The sequence below is a fragment of the Pleurodeles waltl genome, chromosome 4_2 (assembly GCF_031143425.1).
Source record: "Pleurodeles waltl isolate 20211129_DDA chromosome 4_2, aPleWal1.hap1.20221129, whole genome shotgun sequence".
NCBI lineage: Eukaryota > Metazoa > Chordata > Amphibia > Caudata > Salamandridae > Pleurodeles > Pleurodeles waltl.
Window position 1 is genome coordinate 253,780,908 of NC_090443.1, and position 17,076 is coordinate 253,797,983.

Consider the following 17,076-nt stretch of genomic DNA (forward strand, 5'->3'; position numbering starts at 1 on the left):
TAGATAACTACTCATCCCACCATACACCAACGTACACAAGTGAAAGCTGCCATGGCAAATACAATCAAAGAGGGCAAATCACAGATGCACAATATGACAGACACAGAAACCATAAGACATAATTTACATCCCCACAGGTACCCCAGCCAATGTCTGCGGAGAGGATGTGCCAGCAATATCCAGTCCCCCAACTGAAGAAGCCCACAGTGATGACAGCAACTCTGATCTTCAGGATCGGAAGGCCAACCTGTCCCATCAGGGACCTCTGGACAGTCGGTTACCCAGGCCCAGGCACACACCACCACAGAGCCTCTCCATCAGGAAAAACCACCACAGCACCCACTCAGCGTACCCATACCTCTGTCCCCAGGACACGTCAATCAGCAGTGTGTCCACATCTACAGGGACCCCAGGCCACATGTCCAACCCATGACAATCACGGACCTGAGGTCAGTGGCAGTGGGCAGACGGTTCAGGAGACAGAGGCACAGGCTGAAAGGTACACTGGGAGGACTGCTGTGTGCCAGGGGGAGAACAGGCCCAGAAAACGACCCTCCAGTAGGCACTTGCAGAGATCCTGGGAGCATATCAACATTCCCAGGACACGATGGGCCAGATCCTGGACAATGTTCAGCAGACCAGGCAGCTGCAGGAGGGACACTACCAGGAGATCAGGGAGGACTTGCAGGCCATCATTTCTGAACTCCATAACAGGGGTGCTGGCAGACATGGCTAATATTATGAGGGAGGCAGTCACACAACAGCGGGCCCCTGCCACTAGCCAGATATCTGAACAGCCTTCCACCTCCGCTGCTGCTAGTGGCCAGGAGGCCCCTCCACAGGACTCACAGTCCACCAGCACCCCTCCCCCTGCAGAAGGAGAACCACCCCACAAACGTTCCCTGCGATCCAGACAGAAGCCAGAGACTATTGCCAAGACCCCCACCAGCAAATGAGACTCTCCTGATTGTCACCCTTGTGTCCCACTCAGTCCACCTTGAACTGCCATTGCTCCCCTTCCTATGTCCCCTTGGACAATGCACCTGTGCTACAAATAGACTGGAACAATACCCTGGACTTTCCTCTATCACCCATCCCATTGCACTTGCCCCTCAAAATATTAACACTTCAATAAACACCCTTGCAAAAAAAGAAGTTTAGAGTATATCAAATTTATCAAGTATGTATTCATTTAAACAGGTACAAACATTGTAATTCAACTGTACAGAAAATGAACATAGATGAATAACCTGTAGCTAACTGCAGTGATCACACCAGGAGCATATTTGAGGTCAACAACAGCTGCAAAATGAATTGCCAAAGGACACAGTAAGTGGGCATAGAAGTGGAAAATAGCATGCCAGTGCCACAGATATTTCAATAAATTCAAAAGAAATATGAAGTAACACAGATCTTACCCATGTGTCATTGGAAGTATTGTCTGATCACTGATGTTCTGTTTTCCTCATCCTCTGCCTACTCATCCTCACTGTCTACATGGTCCACTGCTGCCACTCGGGCATCTCCAGCCTCCTCCTCCTGCAGAAAAGGCACTTGGCGTCTCAGGGCAAGATTGTGCAACATGCAGCATGCCACCATTATCTGGCAGACCTTCTTGGGTGAGTAGCACAGGGATCCACCTGTCTGATGGCGGCATCTGAACATGGCCTTCAGGAGGCCAAAGGTTCTTTATATTATCCTTCTGGTTCGTCCGTGAGCCTCATTATAACGTCTTCTGCCCTTGTCCTGGCATTCTTCACAGGGTCAGCAGCCATGATAGGTTGGAGTAACCAGAGTCACCTGCAAATATTGAAGGACAACATTTAGCCACACACTATCCCATATGGCCCACACCATACCCAAACACCAACATCTACTGGGTAGGAACCAGGGCTCACCTATTAGCCATACCCTGTGCCTCTGTAGTTGGCCCATCACATTTGAGATGCTGCTATTCCTCAGGACAAAGGCATCATGCACTGTCCCAGGACAATTAGCATTGACATGGGAGATATACTGGTCCGCCAAGCACACAATCTGTATATTCATAGAGTGGAAACTCTTCTGATTTCTGAACACCTGTTCATTCTAAAGGGGGGGACAAATGCAATATGAGTTCCATCAATCGCCTGAATTATGTTGGAGATATGTCCCATTGCATAGAACTCGGCCTTCACTGTTGCCAAATCTTCAACCTGGGGAAACACAATGTAGCTGCACATGTGTTTAATTAAGGCAGACAACACCCTTGTCAGCACCATTGAGAACATTGGTTGCGACATTCCTGCTGCCAAGCGCACTGTCACTTGGAAAGAACCAGTTGCCAGGAAATGGAGCACTGATAGAACTTGCACGAGTGGTGAGATCCCAGTAGGGTGACAGATTGCAGATATCAGGTCAGGCTCCACTTGGGCACACAGCTCTGTGATTGTGGCTCTGTCAAGTCTATAGGTGAGGATAATGTGCCTGTCCTCCATTGTAGCCAAGTCCACAAGGGGTCTATATACGGGGGTATGTCTCCATCTCCTATTCATCTGCAGCGGTAGCAAGCTATGGGGCAAAAGAGTGAGGAGCCGGTCACAAACTGAACAATGGGGCTACAACAGAACTTTACATGCTGTTAACTTGTAAAGGATAAGTGTGATTCGAACAGTATGCCCTAATTCACAGGTAATGCAGCAAATATCCTGGGCCTGCCCCTCCCCTGAAATGGCATCCGCCTGTCCAGTGTAAAGGGACAGATGGAAGTGAGGTAATTCTACTGACGTGCGCCGTTGCGGGAGGCAGTTGGGAACCGCCGTGCAACTCCTCATTGGTTAACATTGGGCCCTCTGGGTTACAGTGACCAATGGTGATCTACGCCGGCTGTGATGGTATGCACCGCTGCGGACGTGACCACCATTTTCTATATGAATCCTCACTTGCTACCTGATCTTCAACAGGAGAGGACCTACACTGCATGTGCTGCTGTGACGGAGTTGGAGAGACTGGTGGATGGGGTCCTTCCCCAGTACGGACTGCTGTATGGGCCTTTAGACCAACAGGTGAGTACACTGTGGCATGCAACATGAATGCATGGAGTGGTGTGTGTGATGGCCTCATGTAAGGGGGGTGGGTGGATGTCCTCTGGGCAGCGTATTGATTGTGTGCTGGGCCATGTGTGTATAAATGGTGATGTGAGGGGATATGGTGGGCCATATGTGTAAGAGGCAGGACTGTTTGACTAATTCTATTTTCCTGTGTGTATTTCCTCTGCAGGTCAGCGCCCATCAAAAGAAGGGTGTGTGGCATGCCATCGCCAAGGAGGTGCAGACCCTGGGGGTCTACAGCAGGCGGAGCACTCACTGTTGGAAACAGTGGGAGGACCTGAGACCCTGGGCATGGAAGACAGTGGAGGCCCAGCTGGGGATGGCCTTCCAAAAAGGAAGGGGTGCCTGTCGAACCCTGACCCCCCTGATGGCCCGCATACTGGCGGTGGCCCATCCTGAGCTGGATGGGCACTTGAGGGCATCAAAGCAGCCAGAAGGGGTTGAGTAAAGTTCCCATCATTACCACTTATGCATGGTAGGTTTGTATTTGGGTGGGAGATGTGTGTCAGTGGGTGCCCCTGGGCCAGGCCTGACATTGCTGCATAGGTCCCCTGGTAGCTAGGGTTCAGAAGAGAAAATATTGCTACCTAGCTCACAGCCACTTACTGGTCAGGGCTGGGTGGGTCCCAGGTGTGCTGCATTTGGCGGTGTGTGCTCCTCCCCATGGCTTGGCTGCTAACTATTTCTCTGGTAGTGCTATGGCATGTTGCGTAGGGTGGTTCCCTGTATGTGAGGGTGCTGTGTACGCCAACGGTGGTGTTGGTGCAGCCATTGACCAAGGGTATCCTTTGTCTCTTTCCCCCCGTTTAAGTTTTGTCACCCTGTCGTATGTGCATTAGCATCACCTGGCAGAGGAGCAGATGCACCGGTGATGGAGGGAGCTGCATTCCACAGGACTCTGGATGCAGGGTCCACCGATGCTGAGGGCACCCGTGGGACGGAAGGTGAGGGAAGCACCACGGCAGAGACTGGAGGGGACAGTTCAGACACAGATACCTCCTCCGATGGAAGCTCCCTGGTGGAGGCAGACACCTCCGTGACCACCCCAGCTACAGGTACAGCCACCACCCCCCGTACCAGCACCTCCCTCCCAGCAGCCCCTCATTGAGTTGCCCGTGCCCGCTCACCTAGGAGGGTGGGCATCTCCTTCGCACCAGACACCTCAGGCCCTGCCCTAGTGAGACCTACTGCCCTGAGTGAGGATGCTATTGACCTCCTGAGATCCATCTCTGTAGGGCAGTCAACCATTGTGAATGCCATCCGGGGGATGGCAGCCCAGATGCAACAGATTAATGCATTTCTGGAGGGCATTCACAATGGCTTGGCAGCCCAACAGAGATTGATTCAGGCTCTGTCCTCCTTGCTGATGGCAGCCATTGTCCCTGTTTCTACCGTCCCTCCTCCAACTTCCTCTCCCGAGTCCCATTCTCCTCAACCCCAACCTATCCCAAGCACACATGCAAGCAAGCATGCACACAAGACAACACACAAGAATGGTACAGGCAAACACAAGCACCACACTTCATCCCACAGGCACTCACACAAACACCGTCCAAATCCATACACACCAACATCCACTATTTCCACTGTGTCCCCTCCTCCTCCTCCACCTCCCTCCCAGTTCTGTCTACACTCACACCTGCATGCACTACATCATCATCCACTACCAGCATCATCACCACACCAAGCAGTACACACACCTCACTGGCAGACACCTCCATAACAGCCATGCACACGTCCCCTGTGTCCCCTCCCATTGTGGCTGTCTCCACCCTCCTAAGGTACACAAACACAAGCACTCAGACACCCAGCAGCCATCCACCTCACTATAACATCCAGCCCATGCACCTGAACCCAAAATCAGCAGACAGACACCTCCAACAACCAATCTCTCTTCCTCCACTCCTATTCCTTCTCCCTCTTCCCATCCCAATGTCCCTAAAAAACTGTTCCTATCCATTGAACTCTTCCCTACGCTACCCTTCCCCCGTCATGCAAGTATGGCTTGGGTGGGTAGATCCCAGCACCTCAGCCACCAAGTCCACGGGCCCAGTCGTCACCAAGCTCACTCTTGGTGGAAAGGGATATAGGCCACATGTCCTGAAGGTGAAGGAGCCTGCACCAGGCAGCCTAAAGGGAAAGGAGCCTGCCCCAGCTGCCAGAAAGAGCAAGGAGCCTGCCCCAGCTTCCCAGAAAGAGCTAGGAGTCTGCCCCAGCAGAAGCTAAGAAAGTGAAGGAGCCTGCCACAGCTGCTGCTAAGAAGGTAAAGGAGCCTGCCCCAGCTGACAGAAAGAGCAAGGAGCCTGCACCAGCAGGCAGGAAGAGCAAGGGGCCTGGGACAGAAAGTGGGACGGAACATCCACCACCAACCATGGTCGTGCAGCTGTCTGAGGCTGCAAGGGATGGGCAGGATCCTTCCCCCACCAGCAGCACCACCACATTCAGTGGCTAGCCATCCGAGGCTGTAGGGGAGGGCAGGAGCCTCCCCCCACCAGCAGCACCAACACCACTGAGCATCCGTCACTGCCGGGGGACGGTTTGTAATCCTGCTTCCATGGGCTGCTGTGCAGCCTTCCCCCTGTAAATCCAGTGGGTATGACACCCACCTGAGAGACTGTGACCTTGCACTCCCCAGGATCTAGAGCACAGGGCACGAGGCCCCATCCAGAACCAGTGGGGAAGACACCCACACAGCTAAGACACCCCAGGATCAAGAGCACAGGGCACGAGGCCCCCTCTAGAACCAGTGGGGAAGACACCCACATAGCCAAGACACCCCAGGATCAAGAGCACAGGGCACGAGGCCCTCTCCAGAACCAGTGGGGAAGACACCCACTTGAAAGACTGTGGCCTTGCACTCCCCAGGACCAAGCACAGGGCATGTTGCCCCTCCAGAGCAAGTGGGCAAGTCACCAACTCAAGAGACTGTGGCCTTGCACTCCCCAGGACCAAGCACAGGGCATGTGCCCCTTCCAGAACCAGTGGTCTTGTTCCATTTCCCGGCTGAGATGCCCCTGTCCTTCTGAGGTGTCTGCCTATTTACCAACTGATGCCCCTGCAGTGTTTTCTCCATGTTGATGCAGGTGACATGTGTGGCCTTGGACTTTTGCATGTGGCCATTTGGCCTAGGAACTTTGTGGACTGGTCATTGTCCCTTTTTTTGTACATATGTATATATCTATTCTCTTGCCTAAATTATTTTTCTAGATGTGTTGCTCTCATTACATTCACTTTATCAAAATCGTTTTGTCCTTGCATTATTCATTCAAGTTGCGAGGTAAAAATGTTTTAGTAATGCAGCTGATTGTGTGTATGGTTTTAGGGGTGTGTGTGGTGTGTGTGTGTCAGTCTCTTTTTCCACCCACCCTCCCTTGTGTGCTTGGCGTCTGTACTCACCGTCGTCGTCTTCATCGTCGTTCATGTTTGTGGTAGAAGATCATGGGGAAGACATGCAGCTCGGGCTCAATGGTGGCGTGGTTGTTCCCTGTGTCTCCATTGGTGAGTCCTTTCCCTTCTGAGGTCTGTTTCCGCCAGGCTTTTGATGTCTTTATACCGCCCTGGAAAAGGTGGAGGTTTGATGTGTCTTAATTTGGTGGGCCGACCATTGACTACCACTGTGGGCCCTGGCGGTCGGTGTGGTACATTTGCTGTCTATTGGAGATCTTTCCACCATGGTCATAATTTGGCAGTAATTACCACTGGCCTGTTGGCAGTATTACCACTACTTTAACACTAACCGCCAGGGTTGTAATGAGGGTCTATGTTTTTTTATTAAAAAATAAGAAATAAAGGAATGGCATGTACAATAGCCCATGTATAAAAATGTATGAAGAAAAAAGTGAGAAGATGGAGTAAGCATGGTATTCATTGTTTTTTATTTTGGTGTCTAATACAGGGCAGCGCAAAATTCACGTAATGTGCTTTTAAACATTTGTGCAAAATTAAATAAAAATGCACAAGTGGCATTTAACTAAAAAACGCAGACGTTCTATGAACAACAACCACTGCTGTTCTGATCACTTCTGTACTTCCTGTGCTTCTTTGCTAAAATGTTGGTGTAACGGCATAATTGCAGAAATTCCACGCAAGTGTAATGCAAAAACAATCGTGGAATTCGGTGAGATTATGCCAACACAAACTTTAGCTGGATTCATTCAAATAACTATTAATGTTCACAACAGTCAATGATAAAATGGTGCTTGGTTTATAAGGCTTTTTCAATTTTTTTCACACTAGCTTTCAAAGGACAGTTATACTTTCAAAACTTTCATTAATAGCTAGAGATAGGCCTCCATTTGTGCATTTTATTTAAAGAACGAAGAGTGACAGATCTTGAAGATGAACTGTTGTATTCTCAATGGCTCTGTTCAATGGTTCTTTATGCAATAAAGGTCATAAGAAGTACAGAAACACCTCTGAAAACGGTTTGAAGAGTAACAAATAATTTAGCTGTGAATTATTGAATGATGGCAAGGTGTATTTTGCTGGCATGAGGAAAACTGCCCTACAGAGAGGCTGAGATAACGTGTTGCATCCTTTTATTAATTACAGTTCTGAAGATAGTCAGTGATATTTCTTGTCAGAATTAGGCATATGGAAAATGGTAGCATTCAATTGAACAACTTTCTGAAAAAATGAGGAAGAGTTTTTGGGGAGAGATGGAATAATGAAATGGGAAAGTGTATCCTGCTGTAGAATATGATAGAAATGTCTTCATGATGTCACTTATGATGACGTGTGATGTCCTATGCAGCAGATGGTGGTGAAACAAGTTGTGGTTCAATCAGTGATGTCAATGGTGAAGGTATAGGTGATGCCATCAATGTTGTCCCTGAAGAAGCCATCAATGATGTGATATGTGATGACATATGCAATGCAAGGAGGCGGTGTGAGTTTTTAGTTTAGTTTTATTGACACATCGAAACATAAGATTTCATAACCAAACAACCAAACAAAAATCACAATTTAAAAAAGGCTAAGATTGAAATCCCCCATTGCAAACAATATGCTGAATTGTTCAAAACTTCTTCCACAAAGATCGTAGTATACCACATTTTAAATATCAGTAATTAAAAATCATATGAATATAAAATTTTGTGTGAGCTTTGAAAACAGTACAATCTTTGAATTAATTACAGTTAAAACCTTCTAAAAGAGAGAAAGCCATCCTACCTAAGGCTCAGAAAATGCTTGTTTATGATACTTCACTGATCTGACGTTGTGGGTAATGATAGGAAGGATAAAGATTTCAATTTCAAGCTGTTCTAGCTACCAGCTTTGGTCTGTGATGGTACAAGCACCTTAAAAAGTGCAATGGTGAAGACCACAAAAACAAAGTGCACAATGCAATATATATCAAATGTGGAAGCCATGTATACTGTATAGTCAGTGCAATCTTGAAAATTTGCTTTCAATTGAACCATATAAGACCATTCCTACCGAGGGCCAGGATAATAACCATGTGTTAGAAATGGGGTTTTTGGTTGGCAGTCAGGTTGCCCTCTGTCCAAGCAGGAACCCTCACTCTAGTCAGGGTAAGTCACACACAATCCAAAATCAGCCTGTGCTCACCCTCCGGTAGCTTGGCACGAGCAGTCAGGCTTAACTTAGAAGGCAATGTGTAAAGCATTTGTGCAATAAATCATACAACACCATAGCAGAACACCACAAAAATACACCACACAGTGTTTAGAAAAATATATAATATTTATCTGGGTATCTTCAGGTCAAAACAATCAAAGTTGCAATACGAATTTGTAAAGATATCACTGAGAAGTGATAGAAAGTGTCTTAAGTCTTTAGAAAGTAAACAAAGTCTCTTTCAAACACAAAGTACCTGGTTTCTGGTGGAAAATCTCCTCAGAGGGCCACAGGAGAAGAGGTGCGTGGAAAACTGGTGTGTGCGTTGATTTCTCCTCAGCACACATGGACTTGCGTCATTATTTTCCACGCGGGGAGTCGGGCGTCGTTTTCCGGCGCGCGGCAGTCTCTTACTGTGGTTTGCGGGGAGTACCAAATGTCCCGGGTCTGTGCGTGGATTTTCCTGCTTGTTTTCCGGCTGCGCGTCGTTCTGCGGGGCTGCGCGTCGAAGTTTTCGATCTCACGGCAGGCGTCGCGCGATTTCTCCTGGAAAGTCGGGCGGCGTTGTCCTTGCGAGGCCGTGCGTCAAAGTTTCGGTCGTCCCAAAGACGTCGCGTTGATCAGCGTCGGTGTGCGGCGTTTTTCTTGCCGCGGAACAAGCTGTGCGTCGAAAAGTTCGGCGCACGGAGCATCCAAGAGGAAGAGAGAAGTCTTTTTGGTCCTGAGACTTCAAGGAACAGGAGGCAAGCTCTATCCAAGCCCTTGGAGAGCACTTTCACAGCCAGACAAGAGTTCAGCAAGGCAGCAGGGCAACAGCAAGGCAGCAGTCCTTTGTAGAAAGCAGACAGGTGAGTCCTTTGAGCAGCCAGGCAGTTCTTCTTGGCAGGATGTAGTTTATGGTTCAGGTTTCTTCTCCAGCAAGTGTCTGATGAGGTAGGGCAGAGGCCCTGTTTTATACTAAGTTGTGCCTTTGAAGTGGGGGTGACTTCAAAGAGTCTCTAAGAAATGCACCAAGCCCCCTTTCAGCTCAATCCTGTCTGCCAGAGTCCCAGTAGGGAGTGTGGCAGTCCTTTGTGTGAGGGCAGGCCCTCCACCCTCCCAGCCCAGGAAGACCCATTCAAAATGCAGATGTATGCAAGTGAGGCTGAGTACCCTGTGTTTGGGGTGTGTCTGAGTGAATGCACAAGGAGCTGTCAACTAAACCTAGCCAGACGTGGATTGAAGGGCACAACAAGATTTTAGTGCAAAGAAATGCTCACTTTCTAAAAGTGGCATTTCTAGAATAGTAATATTAAATCCGACTTCACCAGTCAGCAGGATTTTATATTACCATTCTGGCCATACTAAATATGACCTTCCTGCTCCTTTCAGATCAGCAGCTGCCACTTCAACAATGTATGAGAGCAGCCCCAATGTTAGCCTATGAAGGGAGCAGGCCTCACAGTAGTGTGAAAACGAATTTAGGAGTTTTACACTACCAGGACATATAACCACACAAGTACATGTCCTGTCTTTTACCCACACAGCACCCTGCTCTAGGGGTTACCTAGGGCACACATTAGGGGTGACTTATGTATAGAAAAAGGGGAGTTCTAGGCTTGGCAAATACCTTTAAATGCCAAGTCGAAGTGGCAGTGAAACTGCACACACAGGCCTTGCAATGGCAGGCCTGGGACAAGGTTAAGGGGCTACTGAGGTGGGTGGCACAACCAGTGCTGCAGGCCCACTAGTAGCATTTAATCTACCTACCCTAGGCACATGTAGTGCACTCTACCAGGGACTTACAAGTAAATTAAATAGTCAATCATGGATAAACCAATCAGTAGTACAATTTACACAGAGAGCATATGCACTTTAGCACTGGTTAGCAGTGGTAAAGTGCCCAGAGGTCAAAAGCCAACAACAACAGGTCAGAAAAAATAGGAGGAAGGAGGCAAAAAGTTTGGGGATGTCCCTGTCAAAAAGCCAGGTCCAACATGACCCCCTACCAGCCTAAAGCCAGGGGAGAACAATCACTATCCTGATGTACTTCCCTGTTTGAGGCGACAGAACAAGGACCCAGGCCCACAACAGCAGGGGCATGCTCCAGTTCTTCGCCTTCCTGACTCCAATTGGATCACTCTGTCCATACTCTCAGGGCCCACTAAGCCAACCCATGGGGAACCTTTCTCCTTACCTGCGGATCCCATCTGTGCAGCACCTAACCTTACTTTGCTCACAGATGTATCCCAGGAGCAGGATAGTACCACCATGACCAACACAGTGGTGTTGCCCACTCTACCCCCGGGGTGTGACACTTGTCCCCTCCCCAGGGATAACTCTGTCCACCCGGACAGCAAGCCACAGTGATTACTGACAGCTGCCAGGGATGAGAGCCAGGCCCCAGGCCTCTCAAAGCTCTCCAACCACTGTGGCTGTGGAGAGTGGGGGGCGGTAGCCCCAGGTGCTGGGCACCCTTTAACCACTCTCCCTTCCACCAGGTCAGGGATGACAGCCTGAACCTGGTCCTCCCCTCTAGGGCTCTGTACCGTCCCTCCTGGAGCGGTACCCCCAGAGTCCAACATGGTCAGGGTGCTTACAGAAGTCGCCCTGTACCATTCCTCCACCAGTGCAGGGCTGTTAACCTGCAACTGGCCCTCCAACCTGGGGCCTGTACCTTCAGGTTGGACTAGGGCCCGGCGTGAGGCTTCCCTCCCCCTGCCCTCCCTTCTGGGGTCCAACACCCTCCAACTAGGAGTGGCCTCCTCAGAAGACAACATGGTAGGGGCACTGTTATCAGTAGCCCCTCCCTCCAGGTCTGGGGGGACACCCTGAACCTGGTCTTCCAGCCCAGGGTCTGTACCCTCAGACTGGATCACTACCTGGCAAACCAGGACTTCCTGGGGGGCACACCTACCCCCCACCAGGTCAGAGTTTAACCTCTGCACCTGACCATTCAACTCAGAGTCACCACCCTGAAGTTGAACAATTGCCTGGCACGCCAGGACTTCCTGGAGGGCACACTGACCCTCCACCAGGTCAGAGTTTAACCTCTGAACTTGGCCATTCAACTCAGAGTCACCACCCTGAAGTTGAACAATTGCCTGGCACGCCAGGACTTCCTGGAGGGCACACTGACCCTCCACCAGGTCAGAGTTTAACCTCTGGACCTGGTTCTCCAACCTAGGGTCACCACCCTGAGGTTGGGCAACTGCCTGGCACGCCAGGGCTTTCTGGGGGGCACACCTACCCCCCACCAGGTCAGAGTTTAATCTCTGAACCCGGTTATCCAACCCAGAGTCAGCACCCTGAGGTTGGACAACTGCCTGGTACACCTGGACTTCCAGGGAGGCACACCTACCTCCCACCAGGTCAGAGTTTAACCTCTGAGCCTGGTGCCCCAACCCAGGGTCACCACCCTGAGGTTGGGCAATTGCCTGGCACGCCAGGACTTTCTGGGGGGCACACCTACCCCCCACCAGGTCAGAGTTTAACCTCTGAGCCTGGTTCCCCAACCCAGGGTCACCATCCTGAGGTTGGGCAATTGCCTGGCACGCCAGGACTTTCTGGGGGGCACACCTACCCCCCACCAGGTCAGAGTTTAACCTCTGAACCTGGTCATCCAACCCAGAGTCAACACCCTGAGGTTGGACAATTGCCTGGCACAGCAGGACTTCTTGGGAGGCACACCTACCTCCCACCAGGTAAGAGTTTAACCTCTGAACCTGGGTATCCAACCCAGAGTCACCACCCTGAGGTTGGCCAACTGCCTGGCACACCAGGACTTTCTGGGAGGCACGCCTACCTCCCACCAGGTCAGAGGTTAACCTCTGAACCTGGTTCTCCAACCCAGGGTCACCACCCTGAGGTTGAACAATTGCCTGGCACGCCAGGACTTTCTGGGGGGCACACCTACCCCCCACCAGGTCAGAGTTTAACCTCTGAACCCGGTTATCCAACCCAGAGTCAGCACTCTGAGGTTGGACCACTGCCTGGTACACCAGGACTTTCTGGGGGGCACACCTACCCCCCAACAGGTCAGAGTTTATCCCCTGAACCTGGTTAGCCAATCCAGAGTCACCACCCTGAAGTTGAACCATTGCCTGGCAGGCCAGGACTTCCAGGGAGGCACACCTACCTCCCACCAGGTCAGAGTTTAACCTCTGAGCCTGGTTCCCCAACCCAGGGTCACCACCCTGAGGTTGGGCAATTGCCTGGCACGCCAGGACTTTCTGGGGGGCACACCTACCCCCCACCAGGTCAGAGTTTAACCTCTGACCCTGGTCATCCAATCCAGAGTCAACACCCTGAGGTTGGACAATTGCCTGGCACAGCAGGACTTCTTGGGAGGCACATCTACCTCCCACCAGGTCAGAGTTTAACCTCTGAACCTGGGTATCCAACCTAGAGTCACCACCCTGAGGTTGAATCTTTGCCTGGCATGCCAGGACTTCCTGGGGGGTACTCTCACCCCCCACAAGGGACATACCGTCCCCAAGGGTCACACAAGAGTCTGGTTGGCACAGGTCTCCCGACCTCTGCCCATCCGGCAGAGTCTGGGTTTCCCCCAAACCAGAAACGGTTTCACCTGGGTCATTCCTGTGGGGCTCTGCTCTCAGAGCTGTCCCCTGACTCTCAAGGTCCTCCACTGGGGTCTGCAACCCCCTCTCAACCCTATGTCTGGACTTCTGCACCCCCTCACTAGGAGGGGTACTGCCAGACACCAGAACTGTTGGGATGCTGGCTACAGTCACCCCCCCCCAAGTTCTTCTGACACTGCAGGGCTTCCCTCAAAAGATGGCCCTACGGTAGAGGCTAGGCTTCCCTCCTGGTGTTCCCTCATGGAACCCTCTAGGACCTGGGACCTACCTGGGACACTACAATCCTTTCCCACCTCACTCGGTTGGGAACCACCTAGACCACTCCCTTCAGGAGCACCCCCAAATGCCTCTTCAGACTCTCTGGTACTCACCCAGAAGTCTGCCTCCATTGTAAGTTCCCTGGGGTCAGAGAAGTCACACTCCACCTGGTGTTGGCGTAGCTCTGGAAAATAAGGACCAGACATATGCTCTCCAGCAATTACATCATTCTGCCCTTCACATGTATTAACCACAGTACCCTTCACCCAACCACCCAGTAACTCAACCTTGGAAAAGCACTCTACTTCACCCTCCTGAGACTGGTGAGACAGTATCTGTCTGTCCCTGACACTCAACCCATACTCTTCTGGGATGTCTCTACACTCTATATCCAGGACGTCCACCAGGGGGGAACCCTTTTCTCTGTCACTCTCTGCTAGAGTCAGTAAAGTGTCCCTCCCCCCAGTAGGAATATGACTCCCTGTGCCAGTTCCCCAATCCTTCTCAGGGACCCTGTTCATAACGGGAACTACCTCATACCCTTGAACTGCCTGGGGTGTGTCAACTCCCTTCTTCAAGTTGGGACCACATCTCTGGGCTTGTGCCCTTCTTCAGCAGTACTAGATGCAAGATTTTTGCTGCCACCATCTGAACTGGACTCAGCCCTTCCGGCCTCCAGTTTCAGCTCTTTACAGCTCAGCTCTTGAGCTGCAATCTTTTCTTCTTCCAGGGCTAAGAGTCTTTTTGCCTCAACCTCTGCAAGATACTCCTCTAATTGTTGCTCCTGTCGCCTTTGACCTCGGAGCCATTCATCTATTTCTGGGTCACTTTCCAACTCTGAGTAGTCTTCCTCCTCATCTGAGTAGTCTTCCTCCTCATGTGCGTAGTCCTCCTCCTCATCTGAGGGGTACTTAGTCATTTGGTTTCTTGCTGCCTCTCTCTCTGCCCATCTTTCCTCCCCCCAGACTATGTAGTGATGGAGCATCTCTGCCTTAGTAGATCTCCTTGCTACAGGAAGGCCCCATTTTCTGCAAAGCTTCCTTAAGTCAGCCTTAGTGAGGTGGTCAGTACGAACAAAGAATGAGTAGGTACACAATCCCATTCTGATAAGATCTTATCAGCAAAAAACAAAATTCAAAGTCCAAAATCTCAATAGTATATCCAGGAGGACATCAGAGAACCAACAGCCCAAAAAAATGAAAAATCAAGTTGACCTTCAACTGTGGGTAGGTAGTGAAATACTTAGCTATTGTATGTCACTGCACAAACACAAGTCCTATCCTCACCGCTGATCACCAATGTTAGAAATGGGGTTTTTGGTTGGCAGTCAGGTTGCCTTCTGTCCAAGCAAGAACCCTCCCTCTAGTCAGGGTAAGTCACACACAATCCAAAATCAGCCTGTGCTCACCCTCCGGTAGCTTGGCATGAGCAGTCAGGCTTAACTTAGAAGGCAATGTGTAAAGCATTTGTGCAATAAATCATACAACACCATAGCATAACACCACAAAAAAGCACCACACAGTGTTTAGAAAAATATATAATATTTATCTGGGTATCTTCAGGTCAAAACGATCAAAGTTGCAATACGAATTTGTAAAGATATCACTGAGAAGTGATAGAAAGTGTCTTAAGTCTTTAAAAAGTAAACAAAGTCTCTTTCAAACACAAAGTACCTGGTTTCTGGTGGAAAATCTCCTCAGAGGGCCACAGGAGAAGAGGTGCGGGGAAAACTGGTGTGTGCGTCAATTTCTCCTCAGCACACACGGACTTTGCGTCATTATTTTCCACGCGGGGAGTCGGGCGTCGTTTTCCGGCGCGCGGACAGTCTATTACTGTGGTTTGCGGGGAGTACCAGATGTCCCGTGTCTGTGCGTGGATTTTCCTGCTTGTTTTCCGGCTGCACGTCGTTCTGCGGGGCTGCGCGTCGAAGTTTCGATCTCACGGCAGGCGTCGCGTCGATTTCTCCGGCGGAGTCGGGCGGCGTTGTCCTTGCGAGGCCGTGCATCAAAGTTTTGATTTCACGGCAGGCGTCGCGTTGATTTCTCCTGGAAAGTCGGGCGGCGTTGTCCTTGCGAGGCCGTGCGTCAAAGTTTCGGTCGTCCCGAAGACGTCGCGTTGATCAGCGTCGGTGTGCGGCGTTTTTCTTGCCGCGGAACAAGCTGTGCGTCGAAAAGTTCGGCGCACGGAGCGTCCAAGAGGAAGAGAGAAGTCTTTTTGGTCCTGAGACTTCAAGGAACAGGAGGCAAGCTCTATCCAAGCCCTTGGAGAGCACTTTCACAGCCAGACAAGAGTTCAGAAAGGCAGCAGGGCAACAGCAAGGCAGCAGTCCTTTGTAGAAAGCAGACAGGTGAGTCCTTTGAGCAGCCAGGCAGTTCTTCTTGGCAGGATGTAGTTTCTGGTTCAGGTTTCTTCTCCAGCAAGTGTCTGATGAGGTAGGGCAGAGGCCCTGTTTTATACTAAGTTGTGCCTTTGAAGTGGGGGTGACTTCAAAGAGTCTCTAAGAAATGCACCAAGCCCCCTTTCAGCTCAATCCTGTCTGCCAGAGTCCCAGTAGGGGGTGTGGCAGTCCTTTGTGTGAGGGCAGGCCCTCCACCCTCCCAGCCCAGGAAGACCCATTCAAAATGCAGATGTATGCAAGTGAGGCTGAGTACCCTGTGTTTGGGGTGTGTCTGAGTGAATGCACAAGGAGCTGTCAACTAAACCTAGCCAGACGTGGATTGAAGGGCACAACAAGATTTTAGTGCAAAGAAATGCTCACTTTCTAAAAGTGGCATTTCTAGAATAGTAATATTAAATCCGACTTCACCAGTCAGCAGGATTTTATATTACCATTCTGGCCATACTAAATATGACCTTCCTGCTCCTTTCAGATCAGCAGCTGCCACTTCAACAATGTATGAGAGCAGCCCCAATGTTAGCCTATGAAGGGAGCAGGCCTCACAGTAGTGTGAAAACGAATTTAGGAGTTTTACACTACCAGGACATATAACCACACAAGTACATGTCCTGTCTTTTACCCACACAGCACCCTGCTCTAGGGGTTACCTAGGGAACACATTAGGGGTGACTTAGGTATAGAAAAAGGGGAGTTCTAGGCTTGGCAAATACCTTTAAATACCAAGTCGAAGTGGCAGTGAAACTGCACACACAGGCCTTGCAATGGCAGGCCTGAGACAAGGTTAAGGGGCTACTGAGGTGGGTGGCACAACCAGTGCTGCAGGCCCACTAGTAGCATTTAATCTACCTGCCCTAGGCACATGTAGTGCACTCTACCAGGGACTTACAAGTAAATTAAATAGTCAATCGTGGATAAACCAATCAGTAGTACAATTTACACAGAGAGCATATGCACTTTAGCACTGGTTAGCAGTGGTAAAGTGCCCAGAGGTCAAAAGCCAACAGCAACAGGTCAGAAAAAATAGGAGGAAGGAGGCAAAAAGTTTGGGGATGTCCCTGTCAAAAAGTCAGGTCCAACACCATGTGTAAGAATTCACAAGAGGGCTGAATGCTACAGCCACATCATGGATGCTGAGGCTGGATACCGCCGAATGGGCAGGAGGTTCAGAAGT